Source organism: Anomalospiza imberbis, chromosome 1 (assembly GCF_031753505.1).
Source record: "Anomalospiza imberbis isolate Cuckoo-Finch-1a 21T00152 chromosome 1, ASM3175350v1, whole genome shotgun sequence".
NCBI lineage: Eukaryota > Metazoa > Chordata > Aves > Passeriformes > Viduidae > Anomalospiza > Anomalospiza imberbis.
Genome location: NC_089681.1, coordinates 57,595,754 through 57,614,550, shown reverse-complemented (window position 1 = coordinate 57,614,550; position 18,797 = coordinate 57,595,754).

Genomic DNA, 18,797 nt, shown 5'->3' with positions numbered 1-18,797 from the left:
CTTTCATTTATGTGTCAGATTCCCAGATGCCTGCTTCAATGGCTGATTTTTTGGTTTTCTTTAAATACTAATTCATAATATAACTGCTATATGTGCATACTTTGAGATTAAAAACCCCCTAACTCCCAAAAACAACACATATTTTTTTTATGCAAACAGAGCTTAAAAATAACTTTGCCAAACTAAGGTTATGTGTTTCCATGTGATGCTCAGCCTCTTAGCAGTCATGTGCTCTAGGGTCATAAGAAGGATGGTCTTTCTGTGTGTGGAGCAGTGATATAGTCTGAAAACCAATGGGTCAGGAACACTTTTTCAAATATTTATGATTTGTTTCATACCCTGGAGTGGTGATGTGTCTGTATAGACACTATAACAACAAACATTATGTGTCAAAAAACAGCTGATATACCATGAAATATGGGGGAAAAAAGGTTGGAATGTAAGAAAAAAAGTTACTTGTCCATGATCAGAAATATTACAGGTTTTTATATGTAAACAGAATTTTAGAAAGGGGGAAGAGGACTCTAAAAACAGCTACATTTCTACATAAAATTAGCTTGATGATTCTCATTGAATTAATTCCTTGTTATTTTTCCAGCATATTGACCTAAATATTTAACTCTGTTTATCATGTAAGTGAACTCAGATTATCTGGTTCACACCTTTTTTCCTTTAGCACAGCACTTTTTTGTGTAATAGTCCTCTGAAAATTATCAAATTACTTATTGGACTTGAAAAGCTCTTTTGGCTTACCCCACAAATATCAAGATTTTCATTTCTTGGGATGGGTGAGAGAAACTTCATAGTTAGCCTGTGAATGTATAAAATTACAAATGTTATCAAAATAAATGGATTTTTAATGAGAATTGAATGTTACCAAGTATTTCTCAAACTGGTTCTGTCTCTGAGGACTATTTATTTGTTAGCTCTTTTTTTAGATTAAGAATTGCATATTATGAGGTCAGTAACACCACATAATTGGTGTACATCATCTGGTAGGAGTGGCCATCACTGTAGGGTTAAATAATCTTACCTATCTTCCATGCTGACAAGTTCTCAGGGTTTACCCTTTTTATTAATGTATCCTATAACATTTGAGTATCCCTTGTTCCTTATATGCAGATATTGGCAGGGCTGTTTTTCCTCCTGTTTTTTAGTTTGGGGTTGGGTTTGGGTTTCCTGGGGATATTTTTGTTGATTTGTTCTTTGGGGTTTTTTTGAGGGCTGTGGAGTTTATTTGGGGTTTTTGGTTGGTTTTGTTTTTTGTTTTAACCTTTAAAGTATTACTTACAAGGCATATAATAGTTTATAACCATTTTAATAACTGTTTATTACTTATTCAAAAAGTTTTAGTAAGGACATTATTATTTATTTTTAATATAAAATTTTATACTAAATCAACATTCTTGTGTTTGTTTTTTAAAAGTAAATTTGAAGAAAATCAATTTTGGCGTTTCCAAATTTTATTTTGCTATAAGTGACATTTTTCTATGAAAAAATATGGTTTATTCACAACTGCAATTTTAATAGGGAAAATTACATTAACAATTTCTGTGATGTTCTTTTCTAAATTCAATGGTAGTTCAAGAGATTCACTTCTCACCCAGAACTTGTTATTCACAGGTTATTACTCCTTTTAATATTTTCATAGGAAAATGTAAATATACAAGTATTTTAAGCAACTGAAAACACACTACCAAGCATTTCTAACTTAATATAACTGTTAGTTCACCTAAATAAAATGGCCTACTTATCATTCTCTGTCCCCCTCACCTGGCTTCTCCTGGGATCCCAGATAGGGAGAGGGCCTATTTTGAAGTTTATAGGAGAAATTTTGAAAGTTCTTATTTTGGATAAATTGCCTTCTGCTGAAGCCTTTCTTTTCCATTGAAACACATCTGAAAAGGAAAATGCCTAAGGTTTGTTGGTTTTTTCTAAGCTCTTGATCCAGTATGACAAGATAAAATTCAAGGAATATCAGAGATACTCAAATGAAAGGTAGCTTAGAAAGTCTGACACAGTTCAGAAAGCAGCAGAAGCTGCAAAAGCTTCAGTGTTTTCAGTTATTTTACAGAGGAAAAGCAGCTGCAACTAGAGAAGGCAACAAAATGCTATTTTGCTCACAGCTGCATGATATGGAATAAAAGTGCAAAGTTAAGAAAATCTTTTAGCACAAGAAAGTTGTCTATCTGCTAAATTTTCTCTTGAACAAGTCCTTTGGAAGCAAGCCACTCCTCTGGGATGAGATTGGTCCCCCCAGTGAGAGTCATAGAATGGCCATCATTTGAAAGCACCTGGAAGTTCATCTAATTCCATTCCCTCATATTAGCAGGGATGCCAAACACTAGCTCAGGATGCTCAGACCCCATCTATTTTTAATTTGAGTGGATGGAGCATCAACATATTCTCTGGGCAACTTGTTCCAGTGCCTCCCCACCCCCACAGCAAAGAATTTATTCCTGCATATAATCTAAACCTACCTCCTTTCAGCTAAAAGCGGTTCTCCCTTGTCCTGTCACTCTCTGCCCATGAGCAAAGTTGCATTCCCTCTTTTTATGAGCCCTACTGGAAGGCAACAAGGAGGTCTCTCTTCTCTTCTCTTCTCAAGGCTGAACAACACAAACTTTTCTCAGCCTGTCTTCGTAGAAGAGGTGCTCCAGGCCTTTGGTCATTTCTGCAGCCTACTCTGAACTTGCTCCAACAAGTCCATGTCTTTCTTGTGCTGAGGACAGCACAAGAAACAGGACATGGTTATTCTTCTGGTAGTAGATATTGCTAGGGCTGAGCAGAATCACCTCCCTTGTTCTGCTGGCCACTCTGTTTTTGGTGCGGCCCAGGGTGTGCTTCCCAATGAGATCATACTGAAGAAATAGGCTCTTGCTATCTTCAACTGTGTCTTTCTATTATTGCCGCTGTTTCTCCCACTGTAACAAGACCAAAAAACAGTTCCAGAATGTGGCCAAGTTTTGTTGCTGATTTTAGCATACAATGCAAATCCTTTCCTCTGTTATGTAGCTGTACATAATTTTTTTTTCAGAAACAACTGGCAATGTATTCAGTCTCTCCTTTCAGTCACTATAAAACATAGTATTTATTACGCCTATAGACAGAGCAATAGCAAGTGAGAAAAAAAGCTTAAGGGTATTTGATGTCCTTAATAAGAGTATCTATTAAAAAATTTTATTCTGAAATAGATTGCTCAGAAGATATTTTACACAATAGTGGTGTTCTATTAATCTATGGATCACTGATGCCTGCCAACTGCCAAAAAACTCTTGATATCCTGTAAGTTGATAAATAATTTACTTGCTGTTAATAGATCTAAAATCTGATGTTCCCGTTGTAGAACTACATTGTGCCAAGTCCTCCAGACTTGGTAATGAAAAAGGCAAAAAAGTCATGTGGAGTTACAGTCCTTTATGTTTACTCAGAGTGTCCTTGGACTGTCATAAGCACTTATTTCTTAGTGAATACTGTAAACCTGACTTAAATAGTCACTTAATAGATACAATTTTCTTTTTTTTTCCCAAATAATTAATAGTGGTTTTGAATCATACTGCTGCAAAAGATATTTGAAATGCCATGCTTATTAAAATAATATGTAATAAAAAGGAAAGAGACCTAATGATCCTTATGGGTCCCTTCCAGCTCAGGACAGTCTATGATTACATGACTGAGGAAGAGAGCACCTGGCTTGAACCCTTGACTACATTCCCCTTGTAACTGTTATCGTTTACATAGCTGGAGGTGCACTGTTAGCACAAAGAGGCAACATCCAATAAAACCTCATTTTCATTCTTCCACCCTCTGTTCCCACGGTGCATTTATTTTGGAGATGAAATGCTATATGTTCTAAATTAGTAAAGAGTCAGACACAGTCTTCCTTCAAAGAAAGGCAGCCTAAAACCAATTTATCAAAAGAGCAAAATTAGGAATATGTTTAACTAGACTGTGAGTATGTTTAAAAAAATGGAAGAGCTTTGCTGAAGTAGGATTTTATTAAACAAAAGGACTTTTTCTGCAGCTCCTCTTCCAGCCTCCTTCTTATTTACAGAAAGGTACATTTCTTTCTGGACATGTGAAACATGATTGGTACACACTAACTTGTTCAAAACTAATATAACACAAGTTGATTGCACAGCTGAAACAGTGACTAGCAGCCGGAAAGGATTTAACAACATTTATTACAAAATTTTTAGCACAATTTTAACACAATCAGATAAAGATGAGCAGTTAGAAAGTAAAATATTATGATTTTTTTTCTCCATCAATATTATTGAAATTCATTAAAATAAGAATTTGTAAAGGAAATCAAATAAATTGATGTTCAATACTTAATTACCTTATGTTTAATTTGATTACCTAGGTTCACCAGGCTTTAGAATTAGGTTACTAATGCATAATTACATACTGTTTGTGGGAATTAAAAACAAATTAATATAATTTAAACACATCTTAGCTTACTGCTAGAAAAGTCAGGAGCTGCAAAACAAACATTAACAAATATGGTGTAATGAACGAAACAAATTACTATATTTTAGCCCAGGTTTACTGCTTAAATCATAGATCTTTGCTTTTTTTCCTCTAGCCATATTCCAATATTTTATTCCTTCTATAACCCACACAGAATTTATTTTCAAAATTGCTTTTATCTGTCATCCCATGTAAAATGTGCTTTAGAAGTCTAAACAAAATAATGCCAACTAGCTCTCTTTGTCCCTTTATTATCCCCAGAAAAGCCAAATATATTTGTTAAACTAGACCTGGTGTCCCTGAATTCCTACATATCTAGACTCTAATGATTTCCTTCCCCAAAATAACATCCTTAATGTACAAACTACACTTCAGTTAGCTTCAAAGGACCAGTCTTAGAAAAGGAAGGGGTGTTTTCAATTACTGAATGCTACATAAATTTATACCAGAAATAACTAACTTATACAAACCTAGAGCACAATGAATCGTAGACCAATTCTCATTGTCTCTTCTTTTAAAGCCTCTTGAGATTTCTGGTTTTACATTTGTATTTGCTCTACAAAGAATATTCAAATTTAAAATCAATCACAATATTGCAATTTTGAAGTGTCATAATTAAATTATAAATTAAAGAAAAGAAGCCTGAGTAGAGAAAAGTTAAGAACACAAGCAAACAATAATGTTAATCTCAGTCAGAATACCTTTTCTATATTCTTCTATTAGAGAATTTGGACAATGATAACAACTTTGAAATCATCATGGTGAAGCTCTCCATCAACAAATCCAAAGTATATTCTTTGCAGAATTAGAAATCAATTCTCTATGAATATGTCCTCAATAGGTCAAGAGTTTTCATTATAAATGTAGTCAATTTTGTAAGACTTTATAGTAACCTTTATACACTATTTAAATAACAATGCATTTCGAAACAAAGAAAAACTTTAAGTTCCTGAAGATCTTATCTTAAAACAGATAAATTGGTAGAAATTAGAAATCTCAATTTCAGATAAATGCAACTATTTCTGTCTATTCACAAGCAAATATCATCTCTAGAATTTGAAATTTAAACAGTAAAAACCCTGTAAGATGGGGAGTTGCTACCTTTTAAATAACAAAAGTATTTATGCATCCATTTAGAGAATGACAAAACTATTTTCATGACATTTCCTTTGTACTATCTTTACACAGTAGAATTTAAACCATATGGTGCTATGTACTTGGTTGGGGTGGAGGGATGTTTAGAAACAAAATTAAGTGTCATAGACAGAAGTGCTAAAGAAACTGGAAGAAGAATATGTCACTGTTTACATCAGAATGGCTACAATTTCCTCTATAATCGATGTTTTTGCAGGTTTTACTCATACTCATGCCAAGTTGACATTCTCAGTCTGTTGTGTAGGTCTCAACATTATCTAATTCCCAAGATTCCCTCTTGAGGAATGTACAGAGGGTGTGTAGCCACAGCCAGACCAGGTCAGCTAAGCCTCCAAATCACATTAACCCGCCAGTGATGGTGCCCTCCAGAGTTTCACTGAAGCTGCACCACATAAGCATTTAGAGTTTGACTGGACATACTTTCAATCTTCCTGTCATTGATGCAGGTTGTGATGTGTTGGTTTTATAGCTGGTGAGACACCCTTAATAAATATGCAATTGGATTTTGCACATTTAAGTTTTTTACTTTCTTTCCATCTCTATCTCCATCTCCATTTCCATCTACCTCCATATCCATATCTGTCTCCATTGTTTAACTTGATTGATTTCAGTGAGCTAATTCCTCATTTGCTTGAGACCAGCATGTTCAAATTCAGACCTTAGTAACCTGTTTTAACTCCTGGAGTTGGCACCTCTTCAAACCAGGCTAATGACTTCACTGTAAGATGTTTGCAGGAAATGCTGCTGGTACTTGAATCTTGGTAAAATTATATAAATAAGAATCCAGCTTGGTCTTTACAGCTCTTAGATTGTCAACTGGTACTTTCAGAAGTGTTTCGATGATCTTTTTGTTCAGAAGGCAGCATCTCTTGATACCAAGGCCAGAATACATGGAAGAGAGTATGTATCTTTTAAAAAGAAAAAATGTAAATACATACAATGCAAGGAAACACACTTTACCTAGAATTTGGGAAAAACTGTTTCCTGCTTTATTTAAAATTACATTACCATTATATTCTCCTTACAAAAGCTGAGAGAATTTTTAACAACAGATACATTCATTTTTGCATGACTACCATCCTCTCATACCTACACAAAGAGCATAGACTAACCAAAACCAAATACAAATACAATCCACAGTACTAAGTACTGCAAAACTCTGCATATATCTGTATCTAAATAGTTGGCTATCTGTGTCTTAATTAGTTACCACAACATCACTTTTGTCCTGAATTGCAGAAAGTTGTCATCATAGTTGTTCATTTTGCTTTCTCTTTTTCCATTTTTGATTTTCAAGAGCCCCAGATAGTCCATCTACTTACTGTGTATGCACACATAAAATTATATTACAAAATGAAGAAAGGCAGTTCACTACAATGTGGTTTTTCATGTAAAGTATCTAATTTTAAGATAAAATTTTATTTTATTGCTAACTCTTTTTATCTGCAGAAATGCATTTGAGTAGTTAATACTATGGAATAGTCCTCTATTGTAAACATTTCCTCTGAAAAAGGGATCATAGTTTTTCTGCTTCATCTGAAATGTGTTTTTAGGAAAATGGGTTCTGCAGAGGAATAAGATACCTTCTTTACACAGGAAAGAGATGGAGAAAGCTATTTTAAGATGGTTGACTTCAGCCTGAAAACTACTTAAGAGAATCTAACTGGAGACCAAGAAGTGATAATGATTCCTTTGTACTCAGTCAGCTCTGGGTTTGAAGATCATAGAATCATAGAATGGTTTGGATTGGAAGGGACCTTTGTAGTCATCTAGTCCAAACCCCAAGATAACAATTAACCTCAGAATTTGTTGAAACTTCACAATCAGTCTTTTGAAATATCCAGTCATCCCTTTCTCTGAAATATCCATTAGGTCTTGAGAGAGTGACAATACTAAGGTTATGTGCTCTGAAGCAAGAAAAACTCTGTGTCACTTGTAACTAGTCAGTTGTAAAAGAAACACTAAAGAGAATCACAATGGACTAGTGTGAGATTTACATATTAGAAATTAGAGCTTGCACTTTCACTAGCTTTAATTTTTAGACACCAATCACAACTCTTAAAATTAATAAATAGATATATAACAATGTGTGGTAATTGGGTGAAGTTTCTAAGGATTAGAAAGAATTTTTCTTCCATTTTTTCTGTCTTCCATTCCAAACTACTGGAGCGTTTATTTTTTTTTTTTTTAATGTTACAATTATAGTGAGGGATGTCTTTACTACTCTGAGCAGGGCTTGAATTTAGGTATGAATAACTTAATTAATTTTTCCAAGTGTTCCAGAGGTTATTTCATCAGGTATGTGAAACTGGCCTGCTCCAAAGGAGAACTAGAGATTTCAGTGCAATCCACAGCTGAAGTGGCTTAAATGGAGGGAAATATCCTTCTGCCTTCAGTAAATTTGACAAATTTTCTGAAAGAGAAAGGTAAGTTTAGCAGATTTTGATCTAGAAAAGGCTTATTGACACATGTTCTTTTTGGAAACCTTATTTTATTGGTGCAAAAAAGCTCTAAAAAATCTGAAATTCTGTTTCACTCCAAGTGAAAATTTCAAATGATAGTATAAAAAGGAGTGTTTAACATTTGGATAAATTGTCTGTGCCCTTATGACACATTCTTTCTGACAACACAAAAAAGTGAACTACTGAAGGAGTGATGATTCAGTGCATAACCAGCTTTCAGAAGACTCTATTTTTAGACTTCTGCATGACCCAAACATATTTGCTGTGTTTTTCTGTTTGTTGAGTTTTTTTCAACACAGCCTCTTTCCTTCAACATTCAGTCTATTCTGGATTCTAAATTACTTGAAAATCTGAAAGAGTGAGATTTTCATGTTCTGTCTACTTGAAAGGTACTGAAAAATTTGAAAGAAATTTTGCCTTTTGGAGGATCTGAAGGTAAATATTATCCCTTGCAAGATTTTGTTTAAAAAGCCTAACGTTGTGGTTTTCTGCACAGAACTTGATCTTCAGTATCTTAAAACTCATACACAAATATCAGTATGCTGCTATGGAATTTTATTCCACTGCTTAAGTAGTTAAGCCTCCATAATACACCATTGGAGATTGTCATGAAGTTTCCAGCAGTTGCAAATCTGTCATAATTATCTGCCTAATGACTTTCTTTTCTGTATAGGCACATGGATCTCCCAAAAGAGGGTCTAATCTATTAGCTGTGTGGACCATTAGCTGTATGCATACTCAGGGCACCATGAAGATTAATTTTATCCTGTGTCATGGGCTGCTTTTAAGACAGATGTAGCAATGTTCCACTTGGCTTATATATATAGTGCATTATAAATGGATGAGAAACAGTAAAATTTTAAGAGTAAAACAGGTGAATCAATGAAAATAAAATTAAGGAAGAAAGAAAATAATAAAATTAAGAAATCTTCCAGAGTTTCTTCAAGTAGTTTTAATTTCCCATTGTACTGGACAGACTTTTTACTATAAAAAACATAAAAATGATGAAAACCAGTGCACTCCCAGAAACTCTGCACAAACTACAAAATTATATGCGAATATTTTGCTGCTTCAAACACCACGGCTAACTCTGCAACATGAGTGAACTATATTTTTGCCAGTATTGCTGTTATATTTGTAGGAAGATGCAGTGAAAAGAGATTAGAGAACATCTTTTACTCAAGAACAGTGTGTGTGAGCACACTTAGGAAGGGGGGTCTATTTCATACAGGGTGAGTTGAAGAGTGTGACAATTCATTCCTCACAGTTTAAGGGTTGTAGTGGTGCCAGCTATAGTATGGATAAAAGGATGGATGGGTGAATATAAGCTAGGTCCCAAGGAACCCAAGGAACTCCAAATTATGTCAAAGACTGCTTGAAGAAAGTCAAGCGTGGGCAGCCCAGCTCCACTCAGTCAGCTTTTTAGCTTTTGAGCTTTTTAACTCTACTGAGTTGCTCAGAGTTCAGCACGTGATGAACTGATTAACTGCATTTGAACTTAGGCCATATTCTTTTCATCTTTGCATGTCTTTAGATACAAGCCTATTGCTCTTCTTCAGGAAGCCTGCTTCTTGCATACCAAACTGTAGTTATCTCGTTTATATTTAATGTTGATTGCTTAGGAAAATACTGATTGAAGGTGTCATCATGAGTCAGAAAGTCTTTGTTTAGGCTTCTGGTTGAATTGGAATTCAACTGTGTATTTCTCTTCTTACTTTTATAAAATAGGAGCATAAAAACATAATTTACCTTGCATTTTTTTTCCCTGTGAGAAGCCATGGCACACTAGTAAGGAACAATTATGGCATTCTGAGGTAATTCACCTGATTATAATGGGAAAATCTATAAAAGCAGGATGATGCTAACTGTCAGAAAGAAACAGTTGGAGAGGAGATATGACTGGTAGCAATTGCGTTTCAAGTGAAAACGGTGTAAAAATTGACACAATATTTTCATATTTGAAAATCAATGTTCATTTGCATTAATTTCCATATAATTCTAGCTCATATGTGGGGAAAAAGTAATGGGAAAGAAATAGAAGAGTTATTCTTCAGCCCAAATATCATTGGGAAGTAGTGTTAGCATGTAATTTATAGCACTTACTGTTTGTTCTTAAGTTACACTAAGCACAAAGCTATCAGCCGGACTGTGATAATTTGAGTGAGTTCATAATTTCTGGCAGATCAAGAATTATTTCCGTAAAAAGATTGACAGAGATACATCACCATGGCTGCGTGTTACTTTTCTCGGCCCCAGTCAGCTCTTGAACGCCCGGCTTGGGCGTCTCAGCTTTTCGTCGGGGCCGGGGCTCACCGCAGTTCCCGGGCGCTTTTGCTGCTGCGCTCCGGGGTGGGCTGTTGTCCGCGCTTCGCCGTTGGTGCGAGGGAAGAAACAAAGAGGCAGGGAATTAGTCCAAATCCGTCCACGTGGCGGCCGGATGCTTTATTGGCTGCAAGAGCTGCAGTGGAAAAGCTACAGCCGCTCCCAGCTTCACACGGACACAAATGGCCTCGAGCATGCCGAGGAGTGGGATGAAATAGGGAAGGGACAGGGTGGATGGGGAGCCCTCCCGCCCAATGGGTACAGACATCGTGGTGATGACGTGTACTACAGCGACCAATGGGAACACGGCAAGGGCGGACATGGGGCTCTGGGGTGAGTGGGACTGCAAGAACGGGGAGACGGGCACAGAAACCGCAGGAGTAGGGGAAAACCCGGGGGATGCGTGAGGGTACAGAGAACTGGAAAACTAACAAAGAAAAAACCCATAACTTGAACCCAAAACCAGGATGCAACACATCACCTTCACTTATCTTGATATTTCAATTTGCTTTCAAATATTTTAAGGTGAAACAGTTACTTATATATTGCTTTTTGGGGCATATAGTTTGAGTTCTTGTTTTTCTCAAGATTGATCTTAAGAGGTGAAATCCCTGACTCCCAGCTGTGACTCACCAGTTTGGCAGTACCATCTTCCAGTGCCCAGCACAGCCAGCTGACTTTGCTTTGACTAGTGTGTTTCTAGGCCTAGCTACCAGTGTGCAGCCAAGACCTTAAGTACTAGTAACCAGACTGTGTGGATGTAGAGCAGATTTTTATATAAGCATGGGCTTAAAACTGGCCTGGAGATAATGTTTGTGTAGCCTTAAATTTAATGTTAAGTCCTATATATTCTAAACTATAAAATGTCATAAAAACCTTAGGAAACAGAAAAAAAGAAAGCCATTAAGAGAAAAAAGATTAAGTATCTATTCTGTATGTACAGGCAGGTCATAGAGAGACACTCCCTTAGACAGATGCATCATTATCGGTTCTCTTTCATGAGGAGCCCTGTCCATTTTTATTGCAGAATCATAGGATCACACAATGGCTTGGATTGGAAAAGACTTTAAAGACCGCTTAATTTCAGCCCCCCCTTGCCATAGACAGGGACATCTTTCACTACATCAGTGTACTCAGAGCCCTGCCCAACATGACCTTGAACATTTTCATGGGGATGGAGCATTCACAGCTACTCTGGACAGCCTGTTCCAGTGCTTCATCACCCTCACAGTAAAGAATTTCTTCCTTATATCTAACATAAACCTGCTCTTTTTCAGCTTAAAGTCATTGCCCCTATCCCCTTTTATTGGAAAGTTCTACACAGATAAAACGCGGTAGCTTAAAAAAGTAAGTAGCTTTAGACACATCTGTCATTGGCACATGCAGCGTTTAATCAGAGCTGTAAAAGAGATCAAGGAATTTTCTTTGGTCTTGAGAAGGGACAGTTACAGAGATGCCAGATGCTTTGTGGCCATTACAAATCCCACCTCCAGAATCTGTTTCTGCCTTTAAACAGAACAGAACTGACACTGAAACACGTCTGTGGCACAACAAGTCTCTACAGAGCTGCACTAAAATCCTTTGTGTCACCACAATGACAAAACACAATAAAGTAATAATGATACTGATTCAAGAGCATCACAAGCACAAAGTCATGAAAAGAAATGCTATGAAATGCTTTTGGTATTTTTTGCCTCCTGTGCTGTGGCTCCAGGCCTACAAAGGTTTATGTACACAAAGAGCAAAGCACAGTGGGACTGCTCATATGCCTCGAGTAAAATACAGACTAAGTCTTTGTGGGCCTAAGAATTTCAGTTCAGGCTCTCTGCACATTAATTTCTCTATTATATATGTAGTGTATATATATTTTATATATGTGTGTGTGTGTGTATATATATATATATATATATATATATACACTGCTATGTAAAGGAATTATTTGCAATGTGAATTTTATTTCATCTTTACAATACATATTATTCTTGTATTTGGCAAAGGTGTGTCAGAGTTCTGGCTCATCATTTATTTTAAACAGGATTTAGTGTCATTCAGTTCAATGCAATGAAAAAACTTCAGATGTGAAATCCCTTGTGAAGGCCTCAGTATTAGAATGGGAAATGCTATGTCTGCCTCAAAGTTCCTAATGCAAATGTCTGAAATTTAGTGCATTTTCTTTCTATACTGAATGTTTCAAGTTTTCCCTGGAAGGAGGAATACAAGGTGATGGGAATGACTGCTTCTCTGTCATCTCTTTGTGTCTGTGCCTTCAGGCACCACTATTTTTCTATGCAGTCACATGCAATAAAGCATGTTGGGTGTTCAGTGTTTGGGACAGGTATGAATCAGGCTATATGAGGGTTTACCGTGAAAGATTACCTGTGTCTACAACCCTGAGAATTCTGGCTATATCAAATGATGTGATCAGAGATGTACATGGTTTCCCAGAGGTATGGTACAAACATATGTAAAGATCCTTCAAAATAGTGCAACAACTTTGCATAAATATATCTCCTGTTGCAATACTTCCTAGCAGAACGGGGAATGTCTAAACAGTAATATATGCCCAAGGTTCAGCTCAGTGTAGAAAATGAATTTTCAGTTCTTCATCCAGCTTCTTCCAAGCTGTTAAAACAGATAACTATCTAGATACTCTTTCTCATACCTTCCCCAGACTCACGAGTCTGGCTCTCAAGGTCTTTGACATCAAATATGTCAGCTTTGCCTCAGTGCCTTCCCGTCTCTGTTCCCTTAAGAATGTAAGACATTAACTGGATTGTGGCTTTGAATTCCTGATTGTAAGAAGAGACAAATACTGTTGTTCCCAAATGCCCTTATCCAGCTCAAATGAGCTTTCCTTCACAGTGGACTGTGCAAATATTCAGCAGATAATGTTTCACCTCCTTTCCTACCTGATTTGGTGAGGACTGAAGAAATGACATGTCACAAGTGTTTTCAGGGACACCCAATTTAGCAGTCACTGAGATTAATGGGATCGGTCATACCTCATAATGCAAATGCTTAAAAGTAGTGGAGAACTGCCATTGCATGCATCACCCTGGTTTGTGAGGCTATTGCTGCAGTTACAGTAGTTAAAATCTTCTTTTGATAAAAGCCTTAGATTTTAGAAGAGAAGAACCTAATGCCGTACTGATGCACAGTGACGGGATCTGCACTGGCTATAAGTTTCCTGGCACTTTCAAAGGATACAAAGATTGCTATTCAGGACTGTTTCAGATGAGGCAAGAAGTCTCCACAGACCTGAGGAAGCTAAAACAGTGTGAAATTTTGTCATAAGTGGTAGAGCTGAAACGTACAGCAGCAGAGAGCTGAGACTGAAGTGAGGTGTCTGGAACTCAGATCAAGGATGTGACCTCCTTAGATGGATGTAAATCTTCCTGCATCCTAGACAACATTTCAACAGACATGGACTACTTTGGATTTTCTCTATATCCACCTTAGATGAAATACCATTTTTGTAGGCTGGGATCGGATTGTAAGTGTTCTTTGGATGAGGAACTCCAGTCTTTCCCATTTCAAGACAGATTCACAGACAGATACACAAAAAAAATATATGACAAAAAATCTCAGCAGTATATTAGTCTAATTTTTAGTGCAAATTAAGAACTTTGATGGAGAAAAAGTGAAAAAAAAACCAAAAAACAAATACAAATAAAAGCTGAAAGAAATACACGAGTGAGTTAACAACAACCAGAAATCTTCTTCATTATTTTCAGTGAGGGAAACTAAGACTCAAATCTTTTGGGTCCCTCAAATGTCATCAGAATTCTCAGCAGCCATGTGCTGAGTTCGAATTAGCATATAAAAGTGACAAAATACATCTGTTCCAACTCTCTGAAGATGAAGATAGATTTATTTCAGAAGAAAAATTAATTTTAAAAGGACTGAACTTAACCAGTTTTGCTCCCTACCAGGATGGTCACAGCTCTTTATAATGACTGAGATTTCTATAGCAAGTAGCTTTTTTGTATTCCTACTTTGTGAGTGCAAAACTTGGAGCAATGTATAGAAGCCTGTTTGCAGAGCAGTTGCTTTGTAAAACTAAAAGTATGAATCTTTAAAGAAGAATTAAAAAAAGAAACAACAAAAAATATATGAATGATAGAGTTATAGATTTCCTTCCATGTATGTCATTAATGAGACTGTCTTCTAGAGTGTTGCTTTCAAACCAGATTTGCATTCTGAAACGTTATTCGGAACTAACTAAATTAAATCATTAATAATGTGATCTTCCATCTATTGCCATGCATTTTTATTTCTTTGGATCGTTTTCAGAAATGCCAAGGTCTTCTCTGCTAATACAAATTATAATGAATCATTAAAAACATGTGATTCAGTATAATTTTATTTGTTTGGAATGGATCGTAAGATAGCGTAGGCGAATAGGAAGTATCATTCGGGTTTAATGAGGGGGCATGTGGTTAGTGGGTTGGTGGGCGTGAAGTTTTCTGGATCTCCTAGTATGTTGGGGGAAAACAGGGCTAGGGAGATTAGTAGGAGCAGTATTAGTGCAAACCCTAAGATGTCTTTTGTAGTATAATATGGGTGGAATGGGATTTTGTCGCAGTCTGGTGGGACGCCTAGTGGGTTGTTTGAGCCTGTTTCATGCAGACTCCCTAGCCCTATTTTCCCCCAACATACTAGGAGATCCAGAAAACTTCACGCCCGCCAACCCACTAACCACACCCCCCCCACATTAAACCCAAATGATACTTCCTATTCGCCTATGCTGTCTTACGATCCATTCCAAACAAACTAGGAGGGGTACTAGCCCTGGCTGCCTCAATCCTAGTCCTATTTCTTCTACCACTACTACACACATCCAAATTACGATCAATAACCTTCCGCCCTATCTCATAAATCCTATTCTGAACCTTAGTTGTCAACGTTCTAGTCCTAACCTCAGTTGGCAGCCAACCAGTAGAGCACCCATTCGTCATCATCAGCCAACTAGCCTCAGCTTCCTACTTCACGATCATTCTAGTCCTATTCCCCCTTGCAGCTGCACTAGAAAACAAAATATTAAAACTATAACCAACTCTAATAGTTTATAAAAACATTGGTCTTGTAAACCAAAGATTGAAGACTACACCCCTTCTTAGAGATGCCCCATCAAATCAGAAAGGAAGGATTCAAACCTCCGTCACCAACTCCCAAAGCTGGCGCTTTCAATTAAACTACCTTCTGACCCCCCTAAACAGCCTGAATCGCCCCCGGAGATAACCCCCACACAAGTTCCAATACCACAAACAAAGTCAACAATAACCCCCATCCCCCCAACCAAAAGTAACCCAGCTCTTTGAAATCCAGCTGAATGAACAAGTGAAGCAATGAACTAAGTAAAGAAAGTGAAGGCTGTGGCATTTCTTTGTAGTATTTCAAAGTCCTATTTCAAAATTTTCTCTTCTGAAAATAAATAGTCTTTATCTCTTGAATTTCACATTTGCGTGACATTGTATAGCAGCATCTCACCTGCAGCAAGAAAATCTATACAAAAATATAGTTTAACACCACCAGTTCTTCCCACCTGTCACACGTTATTAACATATAATATCTGTATGTACCTAATATATATACCTATAGTATCTTATATATATATATATATATATAATGAGTAAGGTAATATCTGTAAGATACTATTAGATAGATAGATAGATAGATAGATAGATATTATCTAACATATATTAACTTCTTTGATGTTTGTATATATTGGCTATGAGCCCTAAGGGATCTCCTGTAATTAAACTTGAGACCATGCTATGTTTATAGCAATGTTTTCATTATAAATTTCATGTAAACTCTTCAGTCTCTGAACTCAGTTGAGAAGCTCAGAGAGGGGATACTGGATGGCGAGTGAAAGAGAATAAATAAGGTCTTTATTTCTGTTAGCTAGGAGCTACATTTTTAAACTATGGAGAGTTTATTTATAAGGTCAAGTTGTGAGTTTGTATGAGAGAATAGTGCCCAAAACCTAGGCACACAAGCAATGTTGTTACGTATAAAAGAAAAAAAAATTATTTGTGCTTTCCAAGCCCAGTGTCTGGCTGTTGTTGTGGTAAACATTTCTCACAAATGCCTTTTCTTTTTTAGACAAAAAAAATTTGCAGTCTTTGGAGAGCACACTGGCTTGCTGTCATCATTTATCTACTTAAAAGCTCTGCGAAGAAGGAATCCAGAGAAAAGCAAAGCTGCTCCACATCACTGTAAATTGTTTTTTCTGAGGATGTACCAAACTTTGAAAACTGGGCGTAAGTACTGAACCTGCAGAACACATTGGTGACTGGTGCACATTGTCTAAACATTTCTAATTGGTATACATTTAGGGGGGAAAAGTGCCACTTGCACCATTTTTTTTTTAATGATATTACATATATCCATCTTGAAATTTTCCCAAGCAAATCAGAATTACTCAAAAATGTGTTGGTCAGAGAGGCTGATGACAGAGTCAGAACATGATGTTAGGGTTGTTCTGATATTTTTATATGAACCAAATGTTCTTGAGAAATTGCACTCACTTCTTTCAATGTGTAAAATCTTATGAAGATATTCCTGAAATTATATCAGACATGATGTTCTTTATGAGAACGGGTAAATTCTTCCATCCATCCTCCATTTTCCTCACCTTCCAATAAAGGGAAAACCTTTGCACTTGAGAACTGTCACCTGATAAAAACTTATGGTGAATTTTCTTATGCAGGGAAAAAGCCTAACTGCCTTGGTTGATGTGTGAAACACTAAGACTCAGGGACTAGAAAACAAGTTTAAGTATCTCTGTGAATGAATTCTAATTTATTATGTAATTTTTTCTCCATATCGCTTATACTTGAGAATGTTGTGCATGTTATCAACAGGGAGTTATATATTCCTGGCCATAGCTGGCAGCTATAAGGTAATAAGCCCTGGAGTCCCAATAGAATAGAGAATTAAACACTGATTTGAATTCACAAAACATTATTTTAGTCATGCTGACAGCTGAATTTAGCACAAGGATTGCTCTTACAGAGGATGGGTGTACCTCAGCTGGTTCACCAACAACTTTTGGTTAATACGGAGGTCATCACTGGGTAGGTACAGAAGGCTGCGCTTTCTCTACCTTCAGATTATATTTCAAAGGCATGCTTGCATGAAAAAATGATCAGATTTTTAAAATCCCATTTGTTACGATTTACAGTAAAATTGTTTTTTAAAGGCCAACTAATCCATGAAGACACAGTTTAACCATTTAAATGGTAACCTATTTGATACATGAGGACCCAGAAATCATCACCTTGGCTGATCATGGAAGTGTTTTTGTGTCCCTGCTACAAATTTGTTCTGATATTTCAGGTAGATAAAATAAATTTTCACATTAAATGAACATTTCTTCTTTCTCTGTTTATGTATATGTAAAAATGATATCATATATGCAAATATCTGAGACATAATTTCAGGAAAAATCTTACAGCATTTTCTTTTGGAAAGGAGTGTCCTATTTTGTTTGGCATTATTGTAAATAATGTATGGGAAACACTTGGGAGCTACTGATCAAAACACTTTTCTGTTGATAACTTGATTTAGTAGATAAGACAAAAAGCTTTTCTCCTTGAAGCTGTTGGATTAAATGAGTTCAAGGTGAAGGCTAGCTTAGGAGTGGTTCCAAAGAAATGAGCAATTTTATTTCTTGTGTAACTTCCACACCATCAAGTTCAACACATCCCTGGTAGAAATGTTTGTATTCTTGGCAAAGTTATGAGAAATGACATGAGCTGGATTACACACTATTCTTTTCCAATTACAACCAACTTTTTGAACTCAAGAAAGAGAACTTTACTGATAACTTACCTGCTAATTTACTTTAGAAGCTATACTTTCTGAAGTCACTTTATAACTGAGGTGCATTTTCTGACATTAATAATTTAATATTCTATATTTTCAGCCTTCCAACTAAAAAAAAAAAAAAAAAAACAGAAAGATCCTTAAGAGCTACATACCTCCATGAAGGCTGCAGTTTTATTCCATTAAGGACAATATTTAATTAGAAGTAACATGCAGAACTGTCTTCTAATAAACACTGTAAATGTCATGTAATTTGATATTTTATTAGAAGTAAACATTCTGTTTTTATTCCCCCTACCTCTATTCATGCTGTGATGATTTTTACTTACAGGTCTTTTATTAGTTACCTATCTAAGAAGAAGGGAGTTTCTATACTTTTGGGATCCATTTCTTGTACTAAAAAGGGCGAGATTTAATATCTTTTTTTTTTTCCTGTGGGTGCACATTGGATTTAATGGCTTTTCAATTCCCTTTAGTTCTTATGCTCATCTTCCTTGAAAGCTGCAGGCAGAACTGGTAACATGCCATCATTCCCTCAGCACTAGGCCTTAT